We start from the raw sequence: 25,824 nt of genomic DNA, 5'->3' as shown, positions 1-25,824 counted from the left end.
ACCCCACTCTGCGGACACTCCACCCACCTGGCTGCACCCTGCCCAGCCGGCCTCCTCCACTGACCTGTCTGGGATGCTTAGAGATGTGCAAGGCATTTGGTCCCCCAAAAATGTTTATTCATGAGGAAAAAGATCTATTTTTAGGTGTCAACGGCCAGCCCATCCTGGCTCACCCAGTCCCTCTCCTCCCACTTGTCCAATTAGAAAGATCATATTGTTTCCTGGCATACAGTTCCAAGGGCATTGAACACAGGCAGGGGACACGGAGAGGGCTCCAAGAACAGCTCTTAGTGAATGGAAACAAGATGATTTCTGCTCAAAGCAATTTCCTCAGCACCCACCCTTTCCTCCCACCACGGACCCCATGCTGAAGGGACGCCAAGGCCACGTGGAAGTAACAGAACACCAACATATGCAAGACACATTTCTTTATCCTCCAAAGACAGCAGGAAAAGGGAGAGCTAATCATGTAACTCTTTTTCTTTTATCCCACCCAAGTTGAAGCCTTCATAGTCTAATCCCATTTCCCAGATGATAGAGAGGTGAATCCAAGTTTTTCTTGTATGGAGGCGTGTGCCCAAGAAGGAAGGATGTAAAAATCAAAAGCTTCTGACTAGCTGTGTTCTCAAATTCTGATGTTTTAGGGGGATCTGGAAGTGACCATGAACAGCAGATCCACCTTGCTATCTCGGTGTGCTGCAGGGACAGCCAATGTGTCAGGCCATGTGCCTTTTCTCTGCTCACAGTAGGTGGCACTACTTCATCACAGTGCTTTTTGCCACTGAGCCTACATACTGCCTTAGAATCCTTCTCTGCTGAGTCCCTATTCAAGAAGAATCCCAGAACCCACTCCAGAACTCCTCATCCAGGCCGTACACTGGAACAGGATCCCAGGTGATCTGCATCCATGTGGAAGTCTGAGAAGTGTTGGCGTGGCCTCACACAGTGAAATGTACTTGTTACCCCTGGTTTCTGTCTTGCTGGGTCCAATCTCTATGTTCCTATTTCTATTCCAACCTTTCCAGAGGCTTGAAAATGTGGAAGCTTCTATACAACCGCTGACACGTTAATTTAAAGAAAAATTAGTAGCATTCAAAGATTGAAACACAATGTAAAAATCTAGATTTCTCCCTTTTCTGGAGGAAAAAAACCTATACACCCGGCATTATCGGACTTACATTTCCACATGACAGAGGTGATTAGAGCTAAGTGGTCCCTTTTTTTTAGAAAGGGTGTAAATTTTGGGGTGCACTGGGGGCTCAGTTAAGTATCCAACTTTGGCTCAGGTCATGATCTCACAGCTCATGAGTTCAAGCCCTGTGTCAGGCTCTGTGCTGATGGCCCAGAACCTGGAGCCTGCTTCAGATTCTGTGTCTCCCTCTCTTTCTGACCCTCCCTCCCTCTCTCTCTCTCTTTCTCTCACTCTCTCTCTCTCTCTCTCTCCCCCCCCTTCAAAAATAAGTAAACATTAAAACAAATAATAAAGGGCATAAATTCTTTAGTTTACCTCAGTCTCCACTACTCTTCATTGCTACACAGTACAGCAGCCTACATTATTCCTTCTTGCTGCCTACCTGAACGTGTGACTGTACCACAGTGGAGGCTATAACACTTCCCAAGTCAATAGAAGAGTTGCCCATGACAACACCTTCCCTTCAACCCTTTTTGCTAATTCAGAAGGTAAGCAGCAACATCTGCACTGGCACTTTCCCCATCAGATCCCCGTATGGGCCAAGGAGCCCAGCTATGCAAGCCACCTATTCCTTTAGTTTATGTCCTGTTTGAGATCCAAAGGCCGCCTGAGGTCTGCAACCCCACAGTACGGACCTTTCTGTTGTTAAGTGCCCAGCACCAAGCAGACACTGGGAAACACAGTCTTCAACAGCACGAGCCATAGGTCAGCAGCCTAGTTCAAATTCGTGGCTCTGCCACTCAGAAGCAGTGTGACGACCCCAGGCAAAACCTCTGAGCCTGCTTCTTCCTCTGAGTAATCAGGGAAGGCACTTAATCACTATTCCACTGAGTTATGGAGGGAAATAAACAAAATAATGTGTAGCATATCAATGCACTCAATAAGGGTGTTTATTGTTATCATTAGACACAGCTGGCACTCAACAAGTATTTGTTAACTCATGGACCTTCCCACCACCTTTGACTATCCCATCACCCCCTAGAGAACCAGAGAGCTTTCATACCCTCTGCGCTGTCACCTAAGGTGGGGATGAAGCAGTGGAGTCGCCCCTGCACAGGCTGCCCCCATCAGCCTCTGAAGATATGGGCTGGTGGGATAGAGACCAGAAGCCACACAGCCAGGCTGGGCATCGTCCTTACGCCCACTTGCAATGTCCACTCAAATCAGCCAATTTTTTGCTTTTTATTTTTTAAGTCATTAACATTTCCATATGCCTCCCTTTGAAGTTAATAAGATCTATCTTTTAATTCCATTCCAACCCATATAAATCTCTCCCTTCTCTGATCTCTAAATGCACCGGGTTAAGACCACACATTTTAGCATTTAACGCTCTCTCAATATTTCATATAGAACCCATGGCTCTCCAGAAAAAGTCTAAGTGGCCTCTACGGGTGATTTAGCACAACGTGTGGCAAACAGAAGGTATTTTTTAAAGTGCACCTACGTACATACACGCATACGACAATTTCCTTCGCAGGCAAAACAATAAACGTTTTTGCATTTAGTTTGCACTAGCAAAATGCTAAGCAGGGAAACAAAATGTGTGCCATGCCCGTTAATATCCATCCCCCCTGGTGTGCTAAGAGACATGTTGCATGTTAACTAAACTATGAAATGGAATCCTTCCAGTTTTCTTTGGTAATGTTTGAATGTATAATAAATGAAAAGGGACTGAATTAGGTCACTGCCTTGTTTGTTTCCTTAAAAAGTGACTGGTGATGATCTCTGGGCTACAGCATTTTATCTGCCAACGCTGCAAAATTGGCGGAAAAAACATGATATGTCTTTCCAAAAACAATGGCTTCATGTTAGTTCCTCCCTTCAGTTCTAAAGCATCTGTCACTGATTTCAAGAGGCCATAGACCTTGGTCTTGGCCATCCTTTTTAGGGAGCACAACGGCCTCACGTTCACAGTCTGCAGAAGGCAGTGGACCGGGTGGTCACTAGAGGGGACTGGCTGGGAGAGAACCACACTGGTCTTTTTTAGTCTCCCTAAGCAATGGGGAGGAAGTAGAGGCATTTGGGACTATTCCAGGCATTTATCCAGGCATCCCGCTACTGCTGCTGCACCGCAACCCGCTCTGCCTCCTCAGTGACACATCAAAACAGCTACGAAATTCACCGGCTTAATGGCAGCCCTAGACAGCAGTTCTTCCTCCGTGGGGCAGACAATGGTCTCATTGAAGAGGCCTTCTGGGGTGGATTTGGAGTGATCTGTTTGTCTGAACCAACCCCACAGCCCTGCCAGGCAGCTGTCACCTTGCTACCTACGGGGCACATGGACAGTTGCCACCCCCCACCCCCACCCCCTCGGCCCTTAGCAATAAGGAAACCTGAAAGTATCTTTGGTGAGAAGGGAGTGCTGACCTCCAGCACTGCCGGAGGGAACCACGAAAGGGTTCTGAGCAGAGCCTGAGGTCTCCAGGAGGGGAAATGGCAGGAATATTAGCACTAAGGACAAAGGAACAGAAACCCCCTCACCTCCCACTGAGAGGAAGTGTGTCCCTTAATTAACTGCTTGACAGATCACCACTGAGTGGCAGCCCCACCTCCCACCTGTCCACCAACCCCACCTCAGCCCCGACCTGCGTGGCACTGGCTCTGCACAGATGCCAAATCAGCTACCCGGAAAATTGTCTAACAGGCCTTCTCAGTGGGCTGGCGGAGAAAGTGGGGGAGAGGAAACATGTAGGGAAATAGAGGGGGTGGGAAAAAGTGGGAAGGGCAGCCCCTAAGTGTTTTTCAATAACAAAATACGAACACAATGACTGAAGACCCAAAGGCCTTATGAGCGTTTCCTTTGCAGTTTCTCGCCCAAGTAGCCACAGTCGGGAGACGTGGGAACCCACTGAAGGACGCTACGGAGCTCTTATTTCAACTGCGAGTGCTGCCTGTAGAAACCCTTTCTCATTTACTGTTCTACGGAGAACACAGAAGCAGACTGTCACACCCCATCGGATTCGTGGCTGGGCCAGTCAGAAAGTCCTCGGGAAAGGACGGGGGGGGGGGGGTGCGCGGTGCTGTCCCTTTCATAAACGCTTGCGCTAAGGCCAGCCTGACACCTGATAAACTTGTTACTGAAACAGATCCTGGGGACCCAGTAACACTCAACAGGGTGTGGGGCGGGGGGAAGGGGGATATAAAGAATAAACCCATAAAGGAATACTGTGCTGCAAAACCAACACAAAAGAGAACTTTCAGTTCTGACTTGCATCACAGGAAAATCGTAATAATTAAAGCAGCACCAAGTACCTGGGTACCGACTTAGGGTGAGGACAGTCACGAGCTCGTGCCCACCTAGCCTACAAATGGCAGAAGCCTTAACCACTAAGGTTAAATTAAACTAAAAGAAAAAATATCATCTCCATTTTTAAAATGCATTTCTATAGCAGAAATAACATAGGTATGCTTGGATTTGAATTATGACAAGGGTCCACTTTAGGAGGGAAGCCACTTGTAATTCCAGAATCCTTAAGTTACAGAAATTTAATAGCTCCGTGACCTTTGGATTTTTTTTTTCTTAAACCATTGTAGTTAAGCTTTTATCCAACTACCTCTACATCCTTGGGAAATAAATTCTCCAGCATTGTGTGATGGCTCTGATCTGCCATCAGGAAAAGCAAAGTTAACAATCTCTACCGAGCCTCACATTACTCCAGAGCAGGCCTTCTCCAGAAGGGTCCCTTGAGAGGCTCAGGTTTCTGAATGGCAAACGCTGCTGTGAGTCCAGCGGGGTGATCTTTACAGAGCTGCCAAACCCACTTGCCTTTGTCCCTCTGTGGAATCTACCCGCAAAGTGAATTGCTTCCTGGGACTTTCAGGAATCACCCTGCTGGACTCCTCCGAGCTGCGGCCACCACGTGTGTCCAGGGTCCCGGGAGGCACAGAACACAACTCGGCCTTCCCCGCTACTCTCAGACCTCCAGTCAAGCAGGCGGCCTGCCAGTGCCCACCTCGTGCTGTGGTCTCCTTACCCCTTCAAACCCCACATGTCCATTTCCCATGTGGTGTTCAAGGTCTAGCTCCTAAGGCATCTCTTCCGCGGAGGCCTTTCTGTTTAGAGCATCCGCCTCCACTGAATGATGCAGCCTTTATCTGTACCCCTTCAAGGGCACTGCACTCTCTATAGCAGGGTGGACTTAAGAGAATGTCTTTTCGCCCTTGCTGGACAGCCCCACACACTTCTTGAGCTCCAAATCCTCACCCGACTCTTCATCCCACGCCCTCAGTGCCCGCTCAGTACGCACCTAAGGGAACATCCCGGGAGCTCTGTTCAGCCTGCGGGGAGGGCGGCGGGGCACCAGAGACCTTGCCAGAGCAGGCGCGGAATAGCAGTCTCCCGTCCCTCGTGCTAAGGCTCTCCAGATTTCCCACTTTCCTTCGCTGCCCCTCTGAGAGGGCAGAGCATGGCAGGGCAGTCATGGCCACAGCCTTTTCCCTGAAACACAAACCTCAGCTCTGGCCTTGTAGACACAAGGGGACAAAGAGCGTTTCCTCAGCCACAGAGCCATCCTCAGGTACAGACAGCTGGCGGCCTGAAAGAGACGGGGAGATCTGCCTGGAGCCAACTCGGAGGAAGTATCAGGAGGATCAGGGCAAGGCGGAAAGCCACGGCTATAGATGCACTGAGGAAAGAAAAGACTGGGGGTGGAGGCAGTGTGTCACAGGCTTTGACTGTATCTTGCAGTTCCAGGCCGGGAGGCTAGAGGCAGACCCACCTCTAGTGGGCCGCGCGGGCTGCAAGCACTCTCTGCCCTGGCTCTTGCAAGGGGTGAGAAGGCCGCACTGCTGACTGCTCTGGGACCAGGCCAGGGCGGCCTGAGGGTGGCTGAGGAAAATCACTGACCGCTCGCCAGTGCTGGGGTGGCAATGACAGGGAGACGCTTGACTTCCCAATGGAGAGCATCCTGTCCTTGGCTCTGTGCAGCTCCTCGGGTGGCTCTCTTCTGGACAATGTGCAATTCCCTTGCCAGCCGCCAGGCTGTGGGAGCCTCACTGCCCAGCCTGCTGTGAACAGCAAACTTCAGAGGGCAGGGACCAAGTGTGTCTTCCGTACTCACCATCACAGTCTCACAGAGCATCTGGCGCATGCAACACGTTTCCAACAACTACCTGCTGAATGACACCTCAGAGGTAAAACAGCTGATCTGGGGTTTGGAATCAGCAGAGGTCAGACATTTTGAACACAAAGGACAAAGAGCGAATGAGCCTCTCCACTCTAGGATTTATGTCGTAAGGGTCAGGGTGGGCATATGGAATCTCCAAATCAAAATCCAGAGTTGCCTTCTTATGGGGCTACCAGCTCTCAGAGAAACATTAGCCAGGAAAACTTCTGTTGTGATTTTTGTCAATAGGATGAATATGTATTATTTGTGTGAATCCTCGAGTCACTGATGTGTGCAGATGCAGTGAGGACCCACAGTTCCGCTGACTACAACAGTTTTAAAGCAGCTTGTTCTGGTGAGGTTGGGCCACCGTGGTGGGAAAGTCAGGCCAACGGCAGAAAAGTGTGCCAGTAAGTCCTGGACCATTTTCTGGCATGTGTACACACACACACACACACACACACACACACACACACATACACACACACCAGAACATGAAAACAAAGAACAACCACTGAAGTGACTGTTCCTGCAGGCATATAACTAACGGCCTCTTAGGTCTGCTTTTCAGTAACTGGGTCAGAATCTGAACTTGTCTCTCTTGTCTTCCTTTTTCTAAAAGAAAACATTCCCTGACCAAAATATGGAATTCATCTGCCTTGTAATCCCAAGTGGAGAGCAGACTCATTTCCTCTTGATCTGTGCCTCACTCACGCCTACTCACTCTTGTTTCTCATGGACAATGAATGGAAATACTCCCCTGTAGGAATCTCAACCGCCCGCTTTGAAACAGATGTTCTGGAAAGCCCTGACAAGCTGCCTGTCACTGCGACGCAGATCACACACTTTCACAGCCAGTCGGGTCCAACGCCTCTGCACGCCCCACTCCAACATGAGCTGTGAGACCTCAGATATCTGTTCCGTGAGATCAGATAGAACTTGCAGGTTGGCAACTCTTTCTCCATGTCCCCTTACACCAACATTCCCCTCAGGAGGCCACTTCTAAGGCCCTACTTCAGGAAAGTCACTGTCGCGGGCTACAGAATCAAGGGCAAGGTTTCTCGGGCACGTCTCTGTAAAGATCTAGTATGGTCGAATCCTTCAATGAAAACATTACTTTCAGGAAGTGAGCCAGGCACATGGGAAAGAAAATGAACTTTTGTAAGTCACCAGGGCACTGTTCATAAATTTCTGCAAGGCAAACAGGGCCCTTGTGGCTTGAAAGAGTTATTGCTCAATACTTCCTAAGCACCCACATAAGTTCAGGTTTCTCCCAGAGGGCCTCACTTGCTCCGGGAGAGAAAGGCACTGCACTTTTTTGTCTCGTTTAAAATTCGTGTGCTGCATGGAGGCAGATCATGGGAGCCACCTGGATGTGTTGTGAAATAGTTTCTCAAACAGCTCCAGCTTTTCCAAATGCACCTATAAAAACAAAGCTAAATGCCCATTAAATTCACTCTTTAGGGGACCTACTTTGCTCCAACAGAGTGAACGGACCAGAGAGGAGTTTCAACCGAACCTAACACACGATCGAACAACCTGGTTATTGGCCACCACAACGAATAAGTTCATGCCCTAAGGAAGGCCGTGAATTAAGCCACGAGAGCAGAACCCCCTCCCCAAAAGAGACGTCTCCTTACCCTTTTGCTAAAAGGATGAAACGGAGAAACTAAGATATCTGAGAAAAGCACCCAGTATTTAAAAACTCAAAACCGGTGAAACTTTATTCCCATCTGCCTTAGCAATGGGCTATGACAGATCTGATTTCTACCGCACCAATAAAACTTTGCATGACTGTCTATGAGCCATTAAATCCAGGCACAAACATGTTTACGGGGCTGCATGTGTCTGCTTAGTATTAGTACACATTGTGAGGGTTAGACTATTAGCTCCTTTTCTCTACATTCTTTTTTTCTATCAATGAGGATTATTTGCATGTAGCACTAAATTTCTACTTTCTATGGAGCAAACTTTGGGATGCCCTCAAGATGGAATTGTGATAAGAAAGACATTTTCTCACACTAGGTATCCTTAGGTACTCCATTCACCAAACCCATTAGGAGGGGAAAAAATATTCCGACACACATACATACATACATACATACACACACACACAGATAAAGAGAACGGCAACAAATTAAAAATATTTAAAGACAGAAATTCTACCCTAAGGGACCCATCCCCCAGCTCCATCACTTTATCAGCTGTGTGACCTTGGGCACATTCACCTCTGAGTCTCAGCTTCCCCATGTGTGAAATGGGGATAACAGAAAACCTACATTTCCCAGCATGGGTGACCCATCTTGAGGCATGGTGTCTAGCAAATGTAAAGCTCTCAATAAACGGTTGCTTTTATCACATGATTCTTACTCACCTCAACTCCAGGACTTGCCGCCGCTTACTTAAGAACAACACGATTTGCAGTCACCTGCACTTATGACCAGAACTGGCCTCTTGTTCGCCTTGCCACTTAGAGGTCATGGTCCACACGTTCTGTTTATACTGACGAAGAGTTCCTTGATGACAAAGTAGTTACCCAGAAATATCTATTTGTTTAATTCTTTGCCTTTGCTGCTTCCAAATGTCTGTGGGTTGATCTATGTGGATCCCAGAAATGTAATCGTTAGTTGCTCGGCTAAAGAGGCTTCTCTCTCTCTGTTTGTTTTTGCTAGAAGTCAGTCCTCCGAACCTGTGGTTTGCAAACTTTCTTTCTGAGCATGGAACACTATTTATCAAACAGAATCTGACACACAACCCCAGTTGTGTACATGAGACAGATAAAAGCAGAGCCGTGCTGATGATAAAATAAGGGGTTGACAAGGGCCACCTCGCTGCCATGACCACCATCATCTCCAGGGAGCCCCCAAAATGCCCCTAGGTACTGTAGCATTCTGGGAAAGGTGCTCAGAAAATCATGGATCTAAACCACTCTTCCGATTTGGATCTCGTGGCCTATAAACACCATATGGCCTGAACTCGGGTCTCATTGGTGAGCTCCTGCTTTTCATCTCCCAGCTCTGTCAGTAACAACAAAGTCAGAGACCCACAAAACCACGACCCCCTGCTTACTAAACGTTCCAAAGTAGGCTGTGGTCTGTGCAGATACACAGATTCTGATTGTCTTTGCTTTACTGACTGCACACTGAGTCACAGCAACTCCCCAGAAGAACTGCCGCAGGACCAACGTGTGCACGTGGCTGTGCCAACCAGTTTGTGCAACGTCTGGTCTCGTTATTACTGGCCTCTGCAGGAGCCATGTTCCACCCACAGTTTTCTGCACCCTTTGGTCCATGGCATATAAACCAAGGTCGATCCAATCTAGCGAAGACTCCAAAGAACGTTCAAAAAAATCTCCAGTGAACAGGTCGTTCTCATGGTACATACATCCCCTTACGGTGCTTATGAAGTACCACAACGTGAAATGTTACAGGGGCGAAAATATCGGAGAGAAATTCAGAGCAGGGGAATCAGAATGCCAAAGCAGCTGGAGAAAGTCATCGCTTCAGAAAGCGCCAAGGCCAGGAAGCAGGCCCCTCCTCCTCAGTTTAACTGCTGCTCAGCGGAAGCAAGACAGAGATTTAACTGTGGGAAGGCAAGAGGTAGAGGGAGACTTGCTCAGGGTGGTCTGAGGGAGGCTGGCCAGGAGTGATGGGGCTGGAGCCAACCAACAAAAGATCCCAACCAATAGTGAGGAAAATATTTCCTCCACAGAAAAAGCCACTCCGTCTCCCAAGGGGGTGGCTGGAAGACTCCCAGCCTGAGTCATTCGGAAACAGATTTTACAAACCACTCCAGAGAATCCCGGGGGGAATGATCAGGCCATGACGGAGGAAGAGGCCTTATGACCAAGTGGGTCTTTTCCAGCTCCAGCTCCCATGATTCCCAGAACCTTCTGCTTCTTCCCAACTCCCTGTGGCCAGTGTGGCCATAGCATGACTATCACAACCTTCCCATGTGTGCATGATAAAGCCTGGGCCTAGCTACTGACGGGGCTCTGCCAGAGGCCTCCCAGCCATGGTACGGAGCCTGCAGTCCTGGCTGCCATGTAAAGCATGCCCCCCTGGCCCCAGGGCACTAAAAAGATGGTGAATGTAGTATTTGAAGGACGCAGAGCTGCCAGGCCCGGGGCACTCAGCAATCAGGCCTCGGTGAAGGGCACTGCCCAGGGCCTCTGACATTTCCACATCTCAGCGGGGCCTTCTGACATCTGCTAATCAGATTTGCTCCGAAGAGCCGGTAGTAATTAAACCTGCTGTATGGCTGCAACGCTGGCAAGGTCTCATATCTCCGCAGCTGGCCAGCGAGTGCAGCAGATGGGCCGCGTCCGAAGCTGTGTCTGCTTGAATCTAATCATGAGGCTGAAAGAATGAGCCTTAAGTGGCCCTGGTCATCTCAGAGATAGCTGTCAGACGGGCCCTGGGAAAATGTCACTGACGGCAGTGAGAAGGCCGCAACTCCTCCGTCGGTTCCTCTAACGTTCTTCCAGAGGCGGCGTTAGCACCACCTGCGCTGGGTCACTCACGCTGGGCCTGGGGGCCATTTTCTCATGCCAAACCCATTTTTTTCTTGCTCATTATTCACCCGACTCAGGTTTCTAGAAAATCCCTGTCCGTAAATTTCATTTAAACCTCATAGAAAGTATCTGATTAGATAAACAACCATATTTTTTGGTCTCGTTTCCGTTTTTATTTGGGTGCTACAGCTGATGTCACAGTATCTCTAACTATTGCTGCGTAACAAAGCTTCTCAAAATTCAGGGGCTTAAAACAACAATTTATTATGTCTGATGATTCCACGTGTCAGCTAGGCAGCTCCCTCTGCTGGTTGTGCCCAGGCTCACTGCTCTCAGCTGGGACAGCGATGCTAGAAGGCCCACTGAGGCTTCATTCATATACCTGGTGGTTAATACTGCCTGCCTATGGGGGAAGCTCTCCTCCACGGGCCTCTCTCTTATCCTCCTGCAGGCTGGACTAGCTTCCTTACGTGGAAGTCCCAAGGTAGAGTCCCCACAGGGCAAAAGCAGAAGCTGCCAGACCTCTCGAGGTCTAAGCTCTGGAACTCACACAATACTTGTGCTGCACCTATCACTCCAAGCAAACCAGAAGGCCAGTCCAGGCTCAAGGGGAAGGGAAATAAGGCTGCAGTTCCAGATAAGAAGAGCGAAAGAGGATCTGTAATGGTTTCAAATCAACCACATGACCACATCTCCCCCAGTGTGTAGGAGTGATCTGAGTTATGAGCAATGGTCACAGGCACTTAGACCATAGGGGTCCCAGGACAAATGTCAAATCCTATATCCTACCTTTGAAAAGCTGCTATGCACATGAGCATGTTAAAGTCTCTGAAAAGTGCTACAATAAAAAGAAATCCTGTTTAATAATGAACTAGTTTATTTTTTTTAAGTTTTTATTTATTTTGAGAGAGACAGTGTAAATAGGGGACGGGCAGAGAGAGAAAGAGACAAAGAGAGAGAGAGAGAGAGAGAGAGAGAGAGAGAGAGAGAATCCCAGGCAGGCTCCATGCTGCCAGAGTAGAGCTCAACACAGAGCTTGAACCTACAAACCGTGAGATCATGACCTGAGCTGAAACCAAGAGTCAGACACTTAACTGATTGAGTCACCCAGGTGCCCCTGAACAACTAAGTTTATAGAAGCCAAATAAGACTACTTTCCTGTAACACTATTTTGGAAAGCTTGACCATGAATTCTGAATTTTGGGAATAGTTCTAGTTTTGCATGCTTTGTTCTTGATGACCTATGAAACAACCCAGATATGTCACATCTTCTAATATGGCAGTGGCACACACTACCGTGAGTACGGAGTTGGGGTTATGAAACCAAAAATCACCACAGTGATCTCTCAGGTAATCAGAGATGGAGAAACTTCCCCTCAAAATCATCTTGATTAGATGATTAGTAATCTTGATTAGAAAACTTTCCTAAATGTTATATGCACAAAGGTTTGGAGCATTTTTCTTCAGTTTTTGAGCAATGACATTAGGCTTTTTCTTCCATTTTCTACAGTTTTTGAGCACTGATATTAGTCTTGTTTCCGAGAGAATGTACATGAACATTCACTCTCACTACATTTCACAGGTTTAAAACTCAGTGAAAACAGCATAACCACTAACAGAGCTAGAGGCCAAAGGCTATTCTTCCACAGAAGCTGATGAACCACTAAAGAACTTCTTACCTGCCCATTGGTCACCAATCTGTAACCTTCCATAAATCTGTACCCTCCCGTACAAGTTTCTATTCAATCAGAAAGAAAAAGCTCATTCAGCCTCAAGAGGTTCTCCACTGGCAGCTTTCAACAGTGATGATAGGGAAATAAATGATCTAGTGCTCTGGTCATGAGACCACAAGGATTCTAATAGTGAGTGAAGGCTCACATGAGCCAGGCCAAGTCAAATCATGGTTTAGGGCTGTTGAGATGTGTACACTCAAAAGACCAGGAACAACAAGGGCAGTCTTCTGGAATTCAAGAACCAGCCCCCCAGCATGGTCCCTGCACATGGAGTAGAGTACAGTGCACAGTGATGTTTGATACTACACACAAAACTGAAAAAATATCCTATTTACCTTTGTATTTTCTTTTGTATTGGGGAGAGCGACTGACAAGGAGCAGAGAGAAGAACTATGCATCTGGCTACTGGAATAGTCTTAGAATTCATTATTCTTACACTCATTCACTAAAGGACAGTGATTCACCCAAAGATACATAGCTGTCAGGTGCCAATTTACTAAATTGGATTCAAGACCTCTCAATCTTTCTTTCTTTGGCATAGAAAACTTTTAAGTCTTTATCTTCTGCTGTGAAATCATCAGGGAAACATCTCCTGGAAGCCTGAATGCCATTTCAAAGGATGGGATAAAAGTGGATCTACAGAGAAATAGGGGAATTCCATGGAAAAAAAAAAAAAAAAACACTCTATGAGTGATAAAAGAGGAAGTAGAAATTCCTACGGGAAAAACAATCGTGAGCACACTGCTCAGCCTAAGAAATAAACAAGGTGACTAGCTGAGGGAGTTCTCTATAGCATGGCCACTCGGGGGGCCTTTTTGAGAGTGGATGAACTACATGCAATTTTGAATTTAAACAGCCAGAGGTCAGTGCAAGGATCCACTGAGATAATAATGGACCAACTTCCTCTAGGATCCTAGAGATGTGTCTGGGAGTCACTTTTAGCTCCTGCTCCCAATTCACCCTGAGAAATGGTCGCAGGACCTGGACACCATATTGAGTGATCTCTCTTTCTACCAAGGCAGCTACTCCATTAGAAACAAAAGACAAAAATGACAACTAAAGGTATTCAGCTGCTTAATGTAACATGGGAGAAAGCCCGCAGCCAGCTTATGACTTGGTTCCCTTTCTCAATCCACACACAGAGGTATGTATTCTAAGAGCAGAGGCACCCCTGAAGAATATCCAGAAGCACCACCACACTAATGCTATGACACAACTAGAGCAGAGAAGGGAGGAAACTAGGAAAAAATAAGCACAAAGAATTCTATTCTATTATGTACAGCTAGATATTTCCAGAAATGCAGAACACATGGGCTTGTTGGAATGACAGAAAATGCATGGCAGAAAGAGGCTAAGTAGTACATACACTTGTGTAATACTGGCCACCTGCATGAAGTGTGTTGATTCCCCCTTCAACAAGGCATTCACAGGCCATACCGGATCACTGGTCAGCCACTAAGCACAAAATGTTGGTTTCGCCACCAAAAGGCTTCGTTGGTGGAACTTTGAGCCCCACACAGATTGTAAAAGCTCCATTCATCACCCAAAGTTACATCTATGATGGCAGGATGTTTGCTGGGAAAACTGGAATCGACAGAAATGGATTGGCTGTAAATGCCATCTGCCTTCTGATGGTGTGGGAGAGACAGTAAGGGCAGTGGCAAGGCCCTCAGAACTTTGACCGGCTGACTTCCATGCCCACATTTCCAGGCTCACTCGGCTGTGTACCTCATGCCGCCCGGCAACCACTCCCTGCTCCCTGACCACTCACCGCATTTCCAGCCCCCTTGCTGCTGTCCGCACTTATCCCCATCTGGATGCCACTCTGTGCTTTCATCCCTTAGTGAAACGTAGTCATCTATAAGGCCCAACTCAAACATCATAGCTCTGGGATGCCCCCACCCCCCAAATGGCAGAATTAATTGTTCCTTCCTCTGTCTCCAACATAATCAATTTATTACCGAAGCAGTGACTTCCCTGCCTGTCTTCTCATGGCGGGATTGGAAACTCTTGAAGGACTACTCTTCACCGCTACACCAGCACATGATAGGTCCAGATGATTAGGCATCTGGTAGCTTCGAGATCTTATCCCCTCACCCCCTAAATGACATGAAAGAACAGCCAGCAGGATATGAGACTATATTTTCCATTTTAAGATGTGTCCTCAAGACTGCTGTGTAACAGAGAGGAATAAAAAAATAAAAGAGAAGGGCTCTTTTTAAGGTGCACTCAGAGCTTGGATGCCACCTTTCCTTCCCCAGGAATTTCCCAAAGTAATGTCGATGGCTCTGTTCAGACTTGGCTGGCTACAGATTTCCGTCAGATTTTTGTTTTCTTCCAGATCTGAGTACATGGAAAAAATATCGTAACTTCCTTGCGGGCCTAGTTATACCTCTATAGACTGATTAGCAATGAGCAAACCTCAGGCCTGTAGGAAGCCCTGACAATCCAGCTGTTCCATTTGTTACTATAATGGCTGTTCGGTGTTTGTTACTGAGGCACGAGATATCATTTTAGGATCAACACCTAGACACCTCTCCGAGACTGATTCTACAATCTTCTCTTCCCCATTTCAGGATCAATGGTATCAAATTCTCAGTATTTTAAATTCACTTCAACATCTATCAGACACTGCTATAACTTACACTCTACTAGCAGTCTCTGTATGTGCTTTGTTTCTGACCATCTGAGATGTCTCCCTCAAGTGAGCCTGTCTATCAATGTTAAAAATACGAAAGTAGTGCACTCAGTAGGCACCATCAGTGCCCCATGCATACCCCTCACCTCCCTGTTCTCACCTCTGCTTACAGCAAGCACCCACGACAACCACCCAAGCACAGAGCAGGCCTTAACTGCTGGCCTCGAGAGCAGTCAGTGATGGATGCGAGGTGGAGACGGCCTATCCTAGCTGGCTGGCCCCTCCAATGGGCTGGTTCTGAAGAATGCCTCCTCGAACTCACCAGCCATTCAGCCCTAGGTGCCCACAGCAGCAACTTGCTCAAGATCACCCCTTTATTGCCTTTCATCTCCTCCCTAGTTCACCTACCAACTACCTTAATGATGCCTTCTGGGATTACCTCCCGAACAACCAACTTGTGCTTGAATCCTGGTCACAGGATCTGGTCTGGGGGAAGCCAAAAAAAACCCAGTACCAACACTGAAGCGACCTGATACCAGTAAGGGAAGGCAGACCACAGGGACACCCCACCTTCACGTATAGTAAATATTTGCAGTAAATAAAACATTGTCATGGCATATTTGTGCCTAAGAACCTTTCCGTGTCATAGTTATAATGAGTCTGACAGCCTCAGGAAGCGAACAGAGCTATCTTAAATCTCTGGGAATTAGTGTTATATGTGTTCTAAAAAGGATTGGATTTCAGTGTCTGTTTCCAACTTCCATGGCATTAAATTTCCTTTTATTCTTCCCAGCACCATATTTCCAATAAGCCCTGAGAAAACACACCCCTGGGGAAGGAGATTTTGCTATCTTAATAAAGTCTTTCAATCCTTAGGAGACAATTCACCATATTTCATTCTCAAAAATATTAATTTTCCTCCTCCAAAGAATCTTATGAAAATATTTGTGTTTCTTGCCTGAGTTCCCTGGGAGGTGAAGTTGAAAAGCTAGCTAATACAGGATAATTCCAATATTACAAAAAACAATACATATTGCAATATGGAAGTACTTACTATCCAAAGAAAAAATGTCAAGCCCTCAAATCAAAAGCCTTTTAGCTGGAAAGTAATGTCCAGGGGCTCTTGTTTGACTAATATATATTAGACATTATTTGAGGCATACTTTGCTTTAAAACAAATAAGTAGGTACAGAATTCAAGTGTTTACAAAAGTTAGATTCATGGATAAGGGTTCTCTTTATATTAAAAATTCACAAATACTCCACTAAAATACCACACCCTGCAAAATATCGATTGTATTTTGGAGAAATCAGATTTATTTTTGTTTAAAATAATATATAAAATAAAATAATATTTAAGATATATATTTATTTTTTAAGACTACACTGAGTAGGATAAACACACATCCGCTCCTCCCATGAGTCCAGCCTGGACCAGGGCAGGAAGAAAAGGGATTCAGGAGAAGCATTATGAAGGAGGGAGAATGGACAGGTCATCATATAACCCATGGGATGTGGGCAATGAGCGAAAGATGGATCTCAAGATGCTGCTCTGGTATCTGGCTTGGTGGATGGACTAGAGGCCTTTTTACTAGGAGAGGGAATTCAGGCCACAGAGCCAGTCAGAAGGAAGGAACAGGTTCATTCTGGGGCACGATCTATCGTCAGCGGCAGTAGGACATGAAGGGCAGACCTACCGCAAGCAGGTGGCTATATGGGCCTGCAGCCCGGAGGAAGAGGTCTGGGGAGGTCTGGCCTGTGAGTGGCAAGTGAAGTCATGGGGTGGCCTAGAAAATTTGGAGACGGCAAGGAGCAGAAAGAGAGAAGCGGGGAGAGGACTCCCTGGAAAAAGTGATAAGGAAGAGGTAAGGGAAGTCAGCCAAGCAAGAAGGACACTGGAGAGAAGCAGGTATGAATCGCTTCACGGGGTCGGCAAATACTCTATTGTGAGCCAGCATGTTATGTTTATTATTATTATTCTATCAACATGAGCTATACCACATATACCCTGGCCAGGCAGAGGGGGAAGGAGAAGTCCCAGGGCAGGAGGCGGGGTGATGGCTGCGGCGCACACGAGGTCTGGTGCTTACTGGGTAGAGCTGATGTTCCAGACTGACAGTCACAACCAAGAAGTCGTACGAGAACCTCCAGGTATGTTCTCTTCGACACTTTCACACCTGATTTCACCTCGAAGACAGGACAATGTTGTATGTGATTAACTATAACTGAGAAGACAGTATGTGCAAAGTTGTGCATCTCAATAAACCTTTCTAGGCGAAAGGAGTCGAAATCATAAACATCACAAGTCACAAATGACAGTTTCACCTGGAAAGAAGGATGTAATCACAAAAAAGAAAATACAAGCAGCTATTGTGTTCATGAACAACATTCAGCTTCATTAGTAATAAAAACAGTAAAATTAAAACGAGGTGCCATTCTTACTTCCCAAAGGTTTGGGTCCTTAGGGGTCCTTACAGGGCGCTAAAACAAGCCCTCTCTTTTACTGCCAGTGACAGCCCAACTTTCCGGGACACATTTTTAAAACCGAACAAATGTCTATAAAAGGACACGTGAAGCTTATATTCAATGATTTTAAAAAATCAGAAAACTTAAATATTAAAAATAGAAGAAAAGTTACAATGATTTAAATGTATACCACAGACGTAATAGTCAACCCCTGAAATGCTTTCTTTTAACAAGAAACTTCTAATGATACGGGGAAATGAATATAACATCCTATTAAACAAAAAGTAACTGAAGGTCGAGTTGTATACAGAGGAAGTACTCAACTACGTGAGAAAAGAATGTATAAAAAGGGGCGCACTTGGGTGGCTCAGTCACTTAAACATCTGACTCTTGATCGTGAGCTGACAGTTCAAGCCCCATGGCAGGCTCTATGTTGACAGTGCAGAGCCTGCTTGGAAGTCTCTCTCTGCCCCTCCACCACTCTCTTTCAAAGTAAACTTTAAAAAAATGTGCAAAAAGAGACACTCTTAGGAGCCTGGCCAGTAGACTGGAAGTGGTGACTTCTAAGGAGACTGATTTTTTTTTCTCCTGCATGCGTATACTTTTCTGTATGAACATGGATTATTTTGATAATTGGGAGAAAACACATATAAACATCTTCCGGAAATTCGAGTCCGGCAATAATAATTAGCACATAAAGAGTTGTTGCCTGCTTTCAAAAGTATACGAGGCACCAGGGAAGACTGAGATGTGACCTTTGGTGAGCTGAAGAACTACCTTTGCTTTGAGATGTACAGATAATATAAATATGCAAGCATAAAACATAGAATATCACAGCAGCTAAAGGAAAATACGACTCCTGGAGGTCTGCCCAAGGGATCTTCTCGACAGCTACCCTTATACCAAAATGCCTGACGGTTCCCAGAAGAGAGACTTAACAGTACCTGATGTAGGGTATGAATGGTCCAGAAGCGGCTACCCTGACCGTGAATGATGATGGGAAGTCCATGCAAGTCTTGCCAGTCCACAGCCAGTCCATGAATATTAGGAGAAAAATGGACTGAACTTCAACTTATTCAGAGATACAACTTGGGAATGAAGCAGGAAGAGAGGACCATGGTGATGAGGCAACCAGAGCGGAGCCAGCTCTTCCAGATGAGTCACACTAGATTCTAAAGTGAATTCTCACATTTGCCTTCATTACATGAAAGAGATGACCTAAGCTGGGAGTTAATGACAGGAAGAGCTCATTTCCTAACACAACTTGGCTGCATATATATATTAATTTGGATCAAAATCAGGTACACTTCAAAGTTCATCTGAGCTTGCCAATTAGCTTTTTCGCAGGCTGTTCCGGGCCGGTAACATAAAGTACAGAGACCAGGGGTCAATCCCATCTGTACAGGTTGCCTGGAACCCTAGCCCTACATATGTGGTGAGTGGCTAGCCTGTGGCTTGGAGGAGGGTGGTGTCTTAAAAGACAGGACCACTGTGGCCCTGGTGGTTCCCATAGGCGTGAGAGTACAAGGAGGGAAAAAGATTACAAAAACTTTATTTTGGCTTTTGAATTAATCCAAAAGCGAATGTAGATTAAACCAATATTTAATTCAAAAGGAGCCAGTTTCTGTTAGGAAATCGTGATGAAATTTCAAAGAGCAGGGAGGGTGTTTATGGGGGGCAGGATCTCAGAACTTTACAGCTACTGCCTTCGTCAGTGGTGAGCAGGGGTTGCTGCGGCTGGGCATGGGAAATGATAAAAATATATACAGCTATGACTTACCAATGTTAGCAAGCTTCATGTAAAAGCATACATATATTTTACAGTGACAGTGAGGGAGACACCTCTACACCATCACGGTGTATATTCATTCATATGAGGTGAGCTCATCCCCTTTCTTTTGAGGGGCAATTTACAAAGTGGATCATTACCGTGAAAAAGCTTTCTATGTAAGGATCATGGAATTTCTTTCTGTAGCTGGAATGACAAGAGGACTACCAACTGGAACTGAATCTACTTGATGGAGGAGCTGTACAGAGCCTCTTTCACAGACTTTAGCATTTGATCACAACAAAACCACATGTTTGTTGATGTGAGATCCAGACCATCCTTGTGGACTTACCCCATCAGATGGAGGACCTGAGCTCCCTATGGAATAATCCATCAAACAGACGACCAGAATTCACAGCAAGATGGATGCTTTCGCCACATCGGCACCAAGAAGAGCTCCTTTCCACACAGGGAAGCATTAAACGCTCCTTCACCTCATCCTCCTCAAAGGATGACTTCTATTTTTGAGAAGAAGTGAGGCCAGCACGTGAGAAGACTCTGCCTATCTATTCCTTGGACTTGAAGCTTATTTATGGCAACCCTCCTATCCAAAGAGCCGCCCCAGCTCCTATCCAAAGCTAACCAGACAGGTACCCACCCCCTGCGACTGTGCTTTATTCAGTTTAGCTGTGGTCTTGCCCACCTGACCCTCAGAATCCTCGCTTTCCACCTCCATTGTTTCTTGCCAGTGACCCCTTCCTACCTGGTTTCCTAGCCTCTGGCCAATCTGCTACCCATGGTGCCTTCCTAATGTTTAACCTCACTTCTCTGCTTCAAAGTACCTCTGTGGCTTCCCAAATTATAAATGGGCCAAATTCCCACAATCCCTTATAAATTGGAAGTTATACCTCAGCCCACATTCACTCCTCCGTTTGCCAGACATTTATCGACCACATAATCAATGATGACACTGGGAAGCGCACAATGTACTTGAAGTAGAGTTCTCTTCAGAGCATGTTATAGACCTAGCTCTACAGTCTAACCACAGACACTTATCTCCCATCCATCAACCGATATTCACAGAGCACCTACTATGCATTAGACAATGTACCAGACACTGAAGATATAATAAAAGACTCAGACCAGCCCTCAGAAGTCCACAGTCAACCAAGGGAAGCAACTTTTTATTCTGTCCTTGCTGAGAAGAATCCTCATGACTTTCCTGTCCAACAGGTACAGTTCTAGCCAAAACTTCTTATCAGAAAAAAGGCAAGTCCTCAACATCCAAGTAACAAAAGCAGAAAAAGAACTGCTTTCACCTTTAGTCTTTAATACATCCAATTATTCTGATTTGCTTTTTTGACATCTTGAAAATCATAATCTTATTTCTACTTTGTTTTATCATTTTCCTATCCAGACAGCATGTATTTAGTCTAATTTATCCTCAGTAAAGGAAGAAGGCTACTTCACCCTCTCCTGTTAACTGCTTCCAAACTACTAGAGGAAAGGAAGCCTATATTCTACCAATGAAACTTAAAAGCCTCAGTGTTGTAACAGTTAACCTCTATGCAAGGAAAAGCCACTCTTTGCTGGCTAAAGATTCTTCATGAAATGTGACAATGGCTTCTATTTAATACAGAAATATCAATTCTGCTTAATTCCTGGTTAGAACAATATTGGCAAGTAAACCTTCCCATTCATTTTCTCAGCCTGGAAAAGTATGAGGATGGCAATATATCTGCCATGTTTATCGTAGAAAGGAATGTACTGTCACAGACCAAGCAGACACAATGGAAGATTCTGACATGGAAAGTGGCTGGTGTTTGTTGACCCCAACTACAGAGGAGCACAATCAGAGGTTGGAAACCTCACTGCCATCACCTTGTGAGCCAGCCGTCATGATTTGGAGTCAAACACTTTTCCCTCACCTCTTAGAAGACACTAAAGTGCCAACCAGGGCATGAATGAGAAACAAACACACTGATAACCCCAATTGTATTATCTTCTCATGTTTCATACATACACTGGTGACAACTAACCATGGAGCCAGCCATCATTCCCTTGAAAATTTATCTCTGTATTTCTGGTACCACAGTAAGAAGAGAGTGCTAATTCATGCACGTGGGTAAAAGTCATTTTCTCGTGGATGACAGTTCCTAAACTGATCTCAACTGGGGCATGTCAAAATGTGACCTGGGAACATGGTACCTACATCGAATGTCAAAGTTAACAACCATTAAAGAAGCAGAACATTTGGCTGAGAAGTAGTGTTTGGGTTCCTATCCTGGTGGACAGTGGGGAGTATCTCCCTTGGCACATTTCATGAGAAAGCAGCGGGGAAAGGTCTATGGTGAAGACAGAAGAATTGAGTGTTGGGCTGTATTACATAAGGTTCAGGTAACACATCAGCAATGTGCCTTTTCTTTTTTTTTTTTTCCCCAACTCTGAATATTTAAAAATATCCCTGTCCTGCAGTCTTGGGGGGGGGGGGAGCTTTAAAAAAAAAAAAAAAACACACTTGTCACAACCTATTGGAAAAAACTATATTTTACCCAATAAATTAGAAATTACCCTATTCTTGGAGCACCTGGGTTCCTCAGTCAGTTAAGTGTCTGACTCTTGACTTTGGCTCAAGTCATGGTCTCGCACGGCATAGGGTTCTGGGTTGATAGTGCAGAGCCTGTATGGGATTCTCTTTCTCTCTCTCTCTGTCCCTACCCCACCCTTCTCTCTCACATAAAAAAAATAAATAAACATTAAAAAATGAAATTACCCTGTTCTTTCAAGGATCTTCTAGAGTATCATTGTCCAATGGTAGTATTATGTGAGCCATGTACAACATTTAAACTTTTTAGTAAAGGAGCGCCTGGGTGGCTCAGTTGGTTGAGCATCTGACTTCAGCTCAGGTTATAATCTCAGGGTTCATGAGTTCAAGCCCCATGCTGGGCTTTGCACTCTCTGTCTCCCTCTTTCTCTGCCCCTCCCTGACTCACGCACTCTCAAAAATAAACATTAAACAAAATTTTTAAAATTTTAGTAGAAACATTTAAAAAGCAAGAAGAAATTGATTTTAATAATATATTTAATTCTACATATCCAAAATATTATCATTTCAATATATAATCTATGTAAAAAGTATTAAAAATATTTTTACATCCTTTTTTCCCAACATTAACACTTCAAAATCTGCTGTGTATTTTGTACTTACGACACACCTCAATTCAGGCGCTAAGTTTTCATCAGAAGTACTTGATCTGATTAAGCTATGTAAAACGTACAGTTGAAAAAATAGATCTGCATGCCCGAATTGTTCCAAACGTACTTAAAAGTTTTCCAATAGCTGAATCAACCAACCATTCTAAATTTCCAATGAACTAAGATGAAATAAAATTAAAAATTCTATGCCTCAGTCGCATTTGCCATAATCAAATGCTCAAGACAATGGCTGCCATAATGGACAGTGCAAAGCTAGAGCTTTTACTTCGCTCTTCGGTCAGTTCCATCAAGAATTCCCCCAGATGTGAAAAGATTCGTTCACTCATGAAAAGAAAACCAAAGAATACTAGCGCGCATCTAATGAGAGAGCCCCGCACTATAGGAGAAGGCCACTCTCAGTTTATTCAGGAAAAAGATGATCCTTCCTGTTCTAAATAACATAACATGATATAAAAGGCAACTCTTTACATCACAGTTCAAACTCAAGAGATTTTAAAACCATGCAAATGTTTTTCAGTCAGATTCTGCCTCCCCCTTCTTGTGTCCTGGTGAATTTATGAGCATATTTATTGAGATTCACTAGGTGTTAGTTCCATATGCCTCACTCCACACACAATACATCATTTAACCTTGCAGCAATCCTGTGAGACAGGTGAGAGCCAGAGAGGGTGTTAATGACTTGTTCAAGGTCATACACCTAATTATAAGGTGTAGAGCTGGGACTCAAGCCCAGAAAGTCTGACTAGATTTTTTTTTAAGCCTACCCACTAGAAGCCTTCTAATACCAACCAACACCCTAAACTGACACTTTTCAAACATTTTTCACAATTCTCACAGAGGAGGCAGGGCAGAACAGAGGAGCTATAACTTGTCACTCTACCAGCGAGGCAAGGAGGGACCTGGCAAAGCAGGTCCGCCCTCCCATGTCCAGCATTCCTTTCAAGGTTCCTGATGTCGGGCCCAGGCAAGAGTAGTTGGTGCCTGCTCTTCTGTCACACACATGCTATCTTTGCCTCTCTGAATCTTCCAAACCGCTCTGGGGGGAAGGGGTATCCACACATAACAAGATGGGAGATCCATCGGGTAAAGGAACAAGTCTTAGGTCACACAGCCACTGGCACCACATTTGGGATCCCAACCTTGGTCTGTGTCCAGCAGAGACGGAGCCTCAGCCTAGGACCACCTGATGACGAGGCTCTCCCCAGGCTGCAATGACTCTTTGTTCAAGAGAACCCTTTCACCAAGTGGATACAATGTGAGTAGTCAGATTTCTCTGTAATTCACATGCTGTTGTTACTTCAGAAAGGCCACTGTTAGGTCTGACTTGGTTAAGTTTTATTGTGTTTGTATGACATGAATTTAATTCACAATTAAAAAAAAAAAAGACATACAAAAGGTGAGTTTTATCTGGCTACATCTTCTTTTTTTTTTTTTTTTTATTTTTTTTTATTTTACAAATAGTTTATTGTCAAATTAGTTTCTACATAACACTCAGTGCTCATCCCCAAAGTGCCCTCCTTCATGCCCATCCCCCCCTCCCCCCCACATCCATCAGTCCTCAGTTTTTGTCAGCATTCAAGAGTCTCTCATGGTTTGCCTCTCTCCCTTTCCCCCACCATTTCCGCCCTTCTTCTCCCCCTTGTTCCTCCGTCAAGTTCCTCCTAATCCTCCTATACGTGCAAACATATGGTATTTGTCCTTCTCTGCCTGACTTATTTCGCTCAGCATAACACCCTCAAGGTCCATCCATGTTGCTACACATGGCCTGGCTACATCTTCTAAAATGGGGATTTCAAGGGAGAACATGACTCTGAAGGCACTGGCACAATGAAATTGGCTTTTCCCCAGAGATGGATTCAGCAGGCCGGCCTGGCAGTGATCCAGGGTGACAAGCCACAATGGGGGACTAAATCATCACTGGAATACATGGGAAATACGGAGCCACTTAACTCCGGGGTTCACATGTGATTCCTCACATAATGGACAAAATGGCAATTGGACCCGTTTCCACTCAAACTGACAGTCCCAGGAGGTGAAATAAACACACTCCTCACGGGCACAGACCTGTGTCTGTTGAGAACATTTCCCCTCGCAAAACTGTATGAGTGAAAACAGCCCTCACTACCAATACCAACGTCACCTGGCTGACAGGCATCTGAAAGTCTGGACCTGAACAATACAAGGTAGAGTGTTACTAACCAAATTTTAAATAGGCTTATGAACACCTGGTTCAGAAAATCCCATGTAATAAGTCCCTTATTTTCAACATAGAGGAAAAGATATATATTTTTATTGAAAGTCTTTATCAATAGAAAATTAGTCTCACCTACTCCCAGTAAATAAATATGGGACAGATATTTAAAGATTATCAGTTTGATAAGGTGCTAATGACTAACCTTCACAGGACACCCATCCACCTTGGGTCAATCATAGCCTTTCCATGAGAACTTTGCTCAAATAATTTCACAATTCACAAGTGTTTACAGTTCCCATTAAAAAAAAAAAAAAAAAAAAAGTCGAAGCTTCCTAATCTAACCCCAAGCAGTAGTTGCTGTTAGAACAATTTAATATCATTTGAGAAATCAAGAGTTCAATTCATGATATAAGAGCAATTTTTCCTTCCCCAGAATCTGTAAGCTAAAAAAAATCACCTCTTCACAAATGAGTTGGTGTCTGTGAACATATTCTAGGAATTCCCTGCATGTGGCAGACCCTCCCAGATGGGGTCTCAATGGGTCCCAAATCCAAACCACATCCTGGCTCCCTTGGCAGCCGCATCCTCAAGTTCATAACAAGGCCCTTAGAGGACCAGGTTGAATATTGTCTCCCTTTAAGAAGCAGGGATAGATCAACGTCTTTTAAGATAATTTATTAATTCATTTTCCTGAATGCATACTGTAGGAGATTACTTAACCTCTGTTATTATTACTAGTACTTCCTCAAAGTAAGTTTTATAAACAAGAATCTAAAGACTTACACATAAATAACCTATTAGTCAACTGTTTTCAACTCTTATTTGGGCAGTTCCCCTACCAGAGCTGTCACCAAGTAATAAAATTGGGTAATCTGAATTAGTCATCTCTACTTCCCCTTTTACAGAGAAATGGTAACAACTGGTAAAGTAGCCTACAGGAAACTCAAAAGGAAAGAAAACTTAAAGTCGGTTCTGCCCCACCATAAAGAATTCTGAAATT

General features: G+C 45.1%; 1 protein-coding gene across 2 annotated transcripts in view; it reads right to left on the bottom strand.

Moving 5' to 3' along the window:
* Positions 1-25,824, bottom strand: part of LHFPL2 (LHFPL tetraspan subfamily member 2) — a 161,360-nt gene that overhangs the window by 55,465 nt on the left and 80,071 nt on the right. The window lies entirely within an intron of this gene.

This window comes from Hyaena hyaena, unplaced genomic scaffold, assembly GCF_003009895.1.
Source record: "Hyaena hyaena isolate Hyena2069 unplaced genomic scaffold, ASM300989v1 scaffold_299, whole genome shotgun sequence".
In the NCBI taxonomy this organism is placed as follows: domain Eukaryota; kingdom Metazoa; phylum Chordata; class Mammalia; order Carnivora; family Hyaenidae; genus Hyaena; species Hyaena hyaena.
Note: the sequence above shows the minus strand (reverse complement) of the source record. Positions and strands in the feature narration are given on the sequence as shown.